The sequence below is a fragment of the Culex quinquefasciatus genome, chromosome 1, assembly GCF_015732765.1.
Source record: "Culex quinquefasciatus strain JHB chromosome 1, VPISU_Cqui_1.0_pri_paternal, whole genome shotgun sequence".
Taxonomy (NCBI): domain Eukaryota; kingdom Metazoa; phylum Arthropoda; class Insecta; order Diptera; family Culicidae; genus Culex; species Culex quinquefasciatus.
This window is the reverse complement of record NC_051861.1, coordinates 106903529-106912058: the sequence shown is the minus strand read 5'-3', so window position 1 is coordinate 106912058 and position 8530 is coordinate 106903529. Positions and strand designations below refer to the sequence as shown.

The window sequence follows — 8530 nt, the reverse complement described above, 5'->3', positions numbered from 1 at the left end:
CCAACCAACGGGGTACAAACTAAAAAAGTGACCAACCACTGGGGGTTAAGTGTATTATTTAGTGGTTTCACCTGACTATTCAAAACTTAATTGAAAATCAATTGGCAAAAATATTTTAATCTATAACGAAATATACAAAAAAGTACATAATACCACAAAATAGTGGTATTTTTTAACTTCCACAGGATTTATCCACCCAAGTAATCAAATTTAGTGGAAATCAAAAATCTGAAATGATCACAAAAAGTGACTTCAACACCTAAACTACCAAGCTCGAAAAAATGGGGGAATTTATATGGAAATTCACCCTTTTTCTCGTGCATGGGAATTTTGGTGCTAAAGATAAAAAACTACTTATTAAATCTGGAATAAATCAAGCTTAGTTTTTTTTTATATTTTTTTCCAAAATATTCCTTTCAAATAAAAAAGGTATAAAATTGTTATGCACATAAAAATCTTTCCACATTTAGTTATTACCTTAAAACACTAATAAACTATCTTTGTGATAACTTGATGCTTCCAAAAATATGTGTAAACTGATTTTTGTTAACATCATTTAAGTATTCACAGCATTCACTTCTCAACAATTATTGTTTGTTCTGCTAACAATTCTTCAATTGGTTCATATCATTCTTTTCAATTGAAACAAGTTGGAAAAAGAAGATTTTTTCACCAAACCAAAAGTTGCGTATTTAAATTACGAAAATCTTCAAATTATCATTGTTTTAGTGAAAAAAAAAACGATTTTTTCCCGTTTTCGTCATTTTCCCATTCATGCGCGTGGCGCGTCTAAAAACCCTGTTTTTATTTTCAAAAAATCGTATCTCAGAGTATTGAAAACATAACTTCACAATTTTTTGATATATAATGAAATTTTTTTCGAGAAATCAGGTAAAAATAACTTCAGACATAGGCTCTTTGGTCCCGAGACCTTCAAAATAGCATTTTATGTTTTCATATGACCTTTTTGAATGTTAAGCTAGATTTTTGAAACTTCTTACTATTTTTACTAAAATACTACGTAAATCGTATGAAAGATATTTTTTTAAAGTGGTTTTTGAGATAATCGACGAAAATTGCCATTTTTTTGATAACCCTTACACGGCGTAGGTCCTCTAATGGCAAAAAAAAAAAAAAAAATACGGGTCTAATTATTTCGGCCAAGGAACCCCCAGAAAAAATTTTAGCCCGATCGTAGAACTTTTTTTTTTAATCGTGCTGTTTTCGTGGGGAATTGCTGTGTATTTTCAAACCAAATGCTGAAAACTTCAATTTTTCAGCAAGCATTTCAGTACTAAAAAGTAGAATTATTTAGCATTTGTTTTGAAAAGTGTTTCCATTCGATTCTGTTATTTCTGGTGGAGAAAAGTAGGCTGTTTCGTCGTTCGAGAATGACAGGAAAAGTAAGTAGTTTCGCAACGAAACTGCAAAAATATTCATTATGTTTTTATTTCAAAGAATTGATTTGAGAAAATTTATAAATTTTATGGGATTTCACGGAAATCTTCGAATTTCACGAATTTCACGCTGTCCGCGAAATCGTGAAAATTCACTAACCCTAATCAAACCCGTCTTTCAAAATGTTACCCATTTTGTGAATAATGAAAATTTGAGTACACTGTGAATATTTGAGTTCTTTCAAAACTATACGATGATTTGGAAAAATTGGAGGTTTCAAACCAAAATCAGTGCCAAAAATCATATATTTTTCTCAGTTTTTCACAAAAATTGCTTTGCAGCCTTACCTTTCTTGGTAGAATAATTTTAATTGCAAAAATATATATTTTTCGGGAAATTTTACAAAAAAAAAACAATAATTCCTTTCGATATATGAAAGTATATATCTTCAAAATAGTGCAAAAACGCATTGATTTTTTTCCCTAAATTATCAAACCAAGCAAAAAATTTAATTGGGCCAATGTCGAAGTGTAAGCAAAGAGTCTATCCTGCTCGTTCCTTACGAAAACATCTACTGACATGAGAAGGATAAACTCTTTGTTTACAAACTCACATTTACCGATTTACGTTGTTTTGCATGAAATCCCTTTATTTAGCAAAAAGCCAATCTAAATTTTACTTATTTTTGAACCATTATTGCAAATCATACCAAAATCTCTTTTACAGTAAAAATCTGTTCCAAAACTCACAGACACATTCAAAATTATAAAATTTGTTGTTTGTTTAGGCATTTGGCCTAGAATAGAGCCATTTACCCTAATTTTAAACAGCAGGTACTTTTACCCTACTGTCTAACATTAAGTTTTTTTACTCTACTCATGAACAGTAGAATTTTAGAGTTTTATTTGAAAATGTTTGAAAACATAAGCAATTCCATAGCACATAGGACAATTTGAACAACAATAAAACTCTAAAATATGTCTATTAATAGGGACGTTTACCCTACTATCTAACAATAAAGACATGATCCCTATTGTCCAACAGTAGGGATAATTACCCCAATAGCTGTGATTAGTCCAGCATTCCCGTTCTAAACAAAATAGGTAACAGATTTGTTGGATTGTAATAAAAGCACAACAAGAGATGTAAAGTTAATCTAAAAATTGAGCAGTGTTGCCAGTTTAAGTGTTTGAAAAATTTCAAAAAAATGATAGATGAGAGAAAAAAAATCCTTTCGAGGGGGCATAAACAACTCTGTATTTTTTGCATATGTGTGCATTTACCATTCAAATCTTAAAAATATAACAAAATGATTTGAGGAAATGTTATTTTTTTTTAAAAGCAAAAATCCGAAAAAGCTTTAATTTGATGTTTGTTTGTGCGTTGAAATAAAAAAAATGAACCAGCCTAGGAAGTAATCCAGCACAGGAAGTGATCGATTGGAGGAAACACTGAAGAGCGGTTGTTGTTTATCGATGTCGGTTCAGCTCTAGGGCGTCTGTGTATTTTTTTGGGGGAGATATTTGAACTGTACGTAGGAAGACACATACGCCGATGTAGAGGGGTAGGTATTTTACCGTTCAACAGCCCAAGGACCTAGCAAAAGATTGCTCGGTGGTATAGGATCACGGTTGGATGCGGAAATACTGGAAATCAAAAACCAATAAATATTTGTCCATGGGAAACTTCATCCGGCCAGATTGGTGCGATTGACCAAAAAATAAAAAAAAGAGCTTTGGACAGCAGCGAGTTGTCGAATTTTTTGGAGAACAACCAAACCAGAGAAGATGAAACTTTTAACAAATTTAACAGTATCTTGGATGTGCCTTTTTGCTCCCTTGTAGATTTCAACCAAACTGTGATTGTGTTGTTACCATTGTATTTTCCTCTTTAAAATCATATGCACGTTATAAATTACAACTCTATTTCTCATAAATTAAATCTACATGTCATGAAATTCAATAACATTCTAGCGGAAATTCAAACCCACAATCTTCACCTCTCATATCATAAATCAATTGCATATGACACCCCCACAGCCTATGGTGGCGGTCTAAATGCCCCAAATTCAGCCTAAATAAGTGGTCACTGTCATTGGACGATCCCACTCTCCCTCTCACTCTGTGGCATCTGAAAATGGCAAATTCATTCCCTGACTGTGCGAAACCTGGCAGGGTAAAATTTAAATCTGGCCAATAATGGCTGTCGGAAACAGGTACCACGCGTTGGAATTGTGGGTGCTTTCGAACTTCTACCAAACTCTCACACTACTTTTGCACCTCTCGTACGGAAATACGTTTGAGGGGGGTTGGACGCAAAAGTATCATTAAATTTGAATTAGTTGGATCCAAATGTGAGCCGACGGTTAGGGTGGTTCACTAATGAAGGATGGATCCTTAGGAGAGACATTTTGACAATCAACAATCAACAAAAGCAAAAAAAAGCAAAAAAATAGCAAAAAAGCAAAAAAGCAAAAAAGCAAAAAAAAAATAAACAATCAACAATCAACAATCAACAATCAACAATCAACAATCAACAATCAACAATCAACAATCAACAATCAACAATCAACAATCAACAATCAACAATCAACAATCAACAATCAACAATCAACAATCAACAATCAACAATCAACAATCAACAATCAACAATCAACAATCAACAATCAACAATCAACAATCAACAATCAACAATCAACAATCAACAATCAACAATCAACAATCAACAATCAACAATCAACAATCAACAATCAACAATCAACAATCAACAATCAACAATCAACAATCAACAATCAACAATCAACAATCAACAATCAACAATCAACAATCAACAATCAATAAAAAAGCAAAAAAGCAAAAAAGCAAAAAAGCAAAAAAGCAAAAAAGCAAAAAAGCAAAAAAGCAAAAAAGCAAAAAAGCAAAAAAGCAAAAAAGCAAAAAAGCAAAAAAGCAAAAAAGCAAAAAAGCAAAAAAGCAAAAAAGCAAAAGCAAAAAGCAAAAGCAAAAAGCAAAAAAGCAAAAAGCAAAAAAAAACAAAAGCAAAGCAAAAAAAAGCAAAAAGCAAAAAGCAAAAAGCAAAAAGCAAAAAGCAAAAGCAAAAGCAAAAAGCAAAAAGCAATAAAGCAAAAGCAAAAAGCAAAGCAAAAAGCAAAAAAAAAGCAAAAGCAAAAGCAAAAGCAAAAAGCAAAAGCAAAAACAGCAAAAAGCAAAACAAAACAGCAAAAGCAAAAGCAAACAAAGCAAAAAGCAAAAGAGCAAAAAGCAAAAAGCAAAAAAGCAAAAAAGCAAAAGCAAAAAAGCAAAAAAGCAAAAAGCAAAAAGCAAAAGCAAAAAGCAAAAGCAAAAAAGCAAAAGCAAAGCAAAAAGCAAAAAGCAAAAAGCAAAAAGCAAAGCAAAAAAAAGCAAAAGCAAAAGCAAAAAGCAAAAAGCAAAAAGCAAAAGCAAAGCAAAAGCAAAGCAAAAGCAAAGCAAAAAAGCAAAAAGCAAAAGCAAAAGCAAAAAACAGCAAAGCAAAGCAAACAGCAAAAAGCAAAAGAAACAGCAAAAGCAAAAAGCAAAAAGCAAAAGAGCAAAAAAAGCAAAAAGCAAAAAGCAAAAGCAAAGCAAAAGCAAAAGCAAAAAGCAAAAAGCAAAAAGCAAAAAAAAAAAAAAAAAAAAGCAAAAAAGCAAAAAGCAAAGCAAAAGCAAAAAGCAAAAAAGCAAAAGCAAAAAAAAAGCAAAGCAAAGCAAAAGCAAAAAGCAAAAGCAAAAAGCAAAAGCAAAAAGCAAAAAAGCAAAGCAAAAAAAAAAGCAAAAAAAGCAAAAAAAGCAAAAGCAAAAAAAAAAAAAAAGCAAAAAGCAAAAAGCAAAAAAGCAAAAAGCAAAAGCAAAGCAAAGCAAAAAGCAAAAGCAAAGCAAAAACAAAAACAAAAGCAAAAAGCAAAAAGCAAAAGCAAAAAAAAAGCAAAAGCAAAGCAAAAAAACAAAAAAGCAAAAAGCAAAAAGCAAAGCAAAAAGCAAAAAAGCAAAAGCAAAAAGCAAAAGCAAAAAGCAAAAAGCAAAGCAAAAAAAAGCAAAGCAAAAAGCAAAAAGCAAAAAAGCAAAAGCAAAAAAAAGCAAAAAGCAAAAAGCAAAAGCAAAAAGCAAAAAAGCAAAAAAGCAAAAAAGCAAAAAAGCAAAAAAGCAAAAAAGCAAAAAAGCAAAAAAGCAAAAAAGCAAAAAAGCAAAAAAGCAAAAAAGCAAAAAAGCAAAAAAAAGCAAAAAAGCAAAAAAGCAAAGAAGACTAGAAAGACAACAAGAAACAAGATTTTTTGGACATCCCTAACTCTTTCCAACTACTCTCTCACTTTCTCTCGCATAAAATCCGACCATCCACATGTTGCACGACCCGAAGTGACTCTCTGTTTTGTTTTTCCAGCCGGCTGTTGCTGACGGCTCAGCTGATTTCCCCGAACTCGGTCAATGTTTTCCTTTTCCTTTCACAGTGTGGGTGATAATTCCTCCCGGTATTGGTACCGTAGCGACACCCGAAGTCAATGCTGGACTTCCTGTGGAACACGGAACTACTTTTCAGTACAGCGAGTAAAGTAGCGCGAATCGCACGTGGAACTGCTGCGTCGTCGGGTTTTCTGGCGCCCAATTTACCATGCGTCTCCACGTGGTGCCGCACGTGGACGTCGTCGGATGACGGAACAAACTGCATTCGCTTGTTGAATGTGGTCGCGAGTGGACGTGCTTTTTCGGGACTCGATGCAAGTGTGGAAATTTGTTTTGACGCGGAAAGTTGCACAAATTTGATGTAAATTTATTGGTGAATTTTTGTGGAATTCGTGTATTTTTTGCCAATTTTAAAAATATTCAAAAAGTATTAAAAAAGGAAATAAATACCAAGAAGTCCCAAAAAAAGGTAAAAATAAAATAATTGCTGTCGGCTGATCTTGACGTCGTCGTCGTCGTCGCCGTGCCACGCTCGAAAGAAGGAAGTAATCGAAAAAAAGGAAAATTTCGGCTGCAAGGAAGGAAATTCGAGCAGCGAGTCAAAGTGGTTATTGGAGCGGGAAATGATCGAAATAATTGGAAAGTGAAGTTACCGGGCTGCGCCATTAGGAGAAAATGTGCCTGCCGGGAAAGCTCTTTAGTGCACGGTGAAAATAGAGCGGTGAGAAAGAGTGAGTGAGGAATGTTTTCCACGTAATTTTCCGAGTGCGCAAACCGGTGTGGGTGTGTGTGTGTTGAGGAAGTGATCAATTCGAGGGGAAAATAAGGTGTAGGCGATTTTTATATTGGATATAAACTTGCTGCGAAGTTGGGAAGCTGGCGAAGAATTTGAAGTGTATCAGATATCTGGATAGAAAAGAGGCAGATAAACAGGAAGTGAGTATTGTCCTATTAGGAATTTCCGTGAATTAAAACTTTGATTAGCTTTGCTTTTGATCTGATTGCAAAAGTTAGAATGGATTTCTGAAGAAAAATATCTTTTTGATTTCACTGAGAAAGCCAATCAGCTCTTGTCAAACAGTTTTTAGAAGTTGCAAAATGTGTTACATTCAAATGAAAAAGTTTTTGTTTACATTTTCACTTTTCTTCAATTTTAGATTGCAAATCGAAAATCAATAACTCTTCGAAACAAACTTTTGGCAGTGTTATATCCTAAAACGTGAATTTAGCATTTTTCAATATATATTTAAAAAGTCTGCGAAACTGAGTTTTAATTATTCTGTCTTACACAAAATGCATCAAAGAATTCTTGTTTTGTTTTTATTTTTTGTCATTTAATTCTTTACTTCTGCCTTTTCGAAAAAAAGATTTTTGGAAACTAATGATTTAAGTGCATTTTTTGTCGAATTTTCTATCTTAAGTTTTATCTAGGAAACACACCGTAAGGTACACAGAAAAAAATTGCTGATTTTTTAATCAACTTTTTTTTCACAAAAACTCTATTTCCCAAAATTACTTTTTTTGATTTTAGAGCTCTTTTTATATGTTTTGGGGGACAAAACCCCGCAACATAGTGATTTTTGGAAAAAATCGAAATTTCATGCAATAACAAATTTGACATAATTTTTTCATGTAAAATTGAATTCACAATCGAAAAGTACTTGACATATTTTTTGATAAAGAGCTCCGTTTTCAAGATAAAGCCACCAAAAGTTTGATTTTAGCGAAATATTTGCAGTTTTTCGAATTTTAAAAATAGAGCAATTCCATGTCAAATAGGGAATCGGTTGTACCCAACCCTCTCCAATTTCAATGAAACTTTGTAGACATGTTATCTTACGCTTATATAAGCCATTTTTGCATATATGGAGCAAGTTTCACTCGATAATTGCTCATAATTGAAAACATAATATTTTTTCAGTGTAGTATAGTAACCTGGACAATAAATTAGCTCATATCTGTAAGCCCATACATCCAATTGAAATGTGGTCCAAGACCAACTTATGGAAAATTTGACGAGCTTTCCGGTAAAAATATCTTCGAGACTGAAAAATTAAGTCTTTTATATAGAAATTGCCAAAAACCATCAAAAAACCATTTTTTTCAACATTTTTATTTTTAAAACCGCTGTAACTTCACAAAGATTGGACTTAGGACAATGGTCGATTCCCACTATCGGTTTTGGCATATTTTGATGCTTAGCGCACTTTTGAAAAAGCAGTATTAGTAAATGATTTTTGTATTTTTTTAGGTGAGTTGCTCCATCCTGTATTTTTCGTGAATATTTTTGTAACATATAGCCCAAAAATTTTGAACGAAAAAAAATCGTGGGCTCACCTTCAAATTTGACTTTTAAACTTAAAAATCAAAATATCTCATAAAAGTGGAGTGTTTTTTTGTTTCAGTGTATTTTTTCGGAAAGCCCGTCAAATTTACTACAAGTTTGTCTTTGACCACTCTTTGATACGAAGCAACGGCTTCGAGATACAGCAATATTTAAATTACGAAATACGAAAATATTTAAATAGCTTACGCCCTTCTCAAATGTCATTATCGAGTGAAACTGGCTCCATATACACAAAAATGGCGTATATAACCGAGGATAGGATAGGCGTATATAACGTAGGATAACATGTCTACAAAGATTCATTGAAATCAGAGAGGGTCGAGAAAAAAGTACCTAAATAAATCCTGTTTTGGGCTGGAATTGCTCAATA

General features: G+C 32.8%; 1 protein-coding gene across 1 annotated transcript in view; it reads left to right on the top strand.

The window, feature by feature from the left end:
• The first annotated feature begins 5939 nt into the window (after positions 1 to 5939).
• Positions 5940 to 8530, top strand: part of LOC6050385 (serine/threonine-protein kinase 32A) — a 299642-nt gene continuing 297051 nt past the window's right edge. Inside the window, exon 1 of the mRNA XM_038256038.1 lies at positions 5940 to 6749. The gene's annotated coding sequence lies outside the window, so the exon portion shown is untranslated. The remainder of the gene's footprint in view (positions 6750 to 8530) is intronic.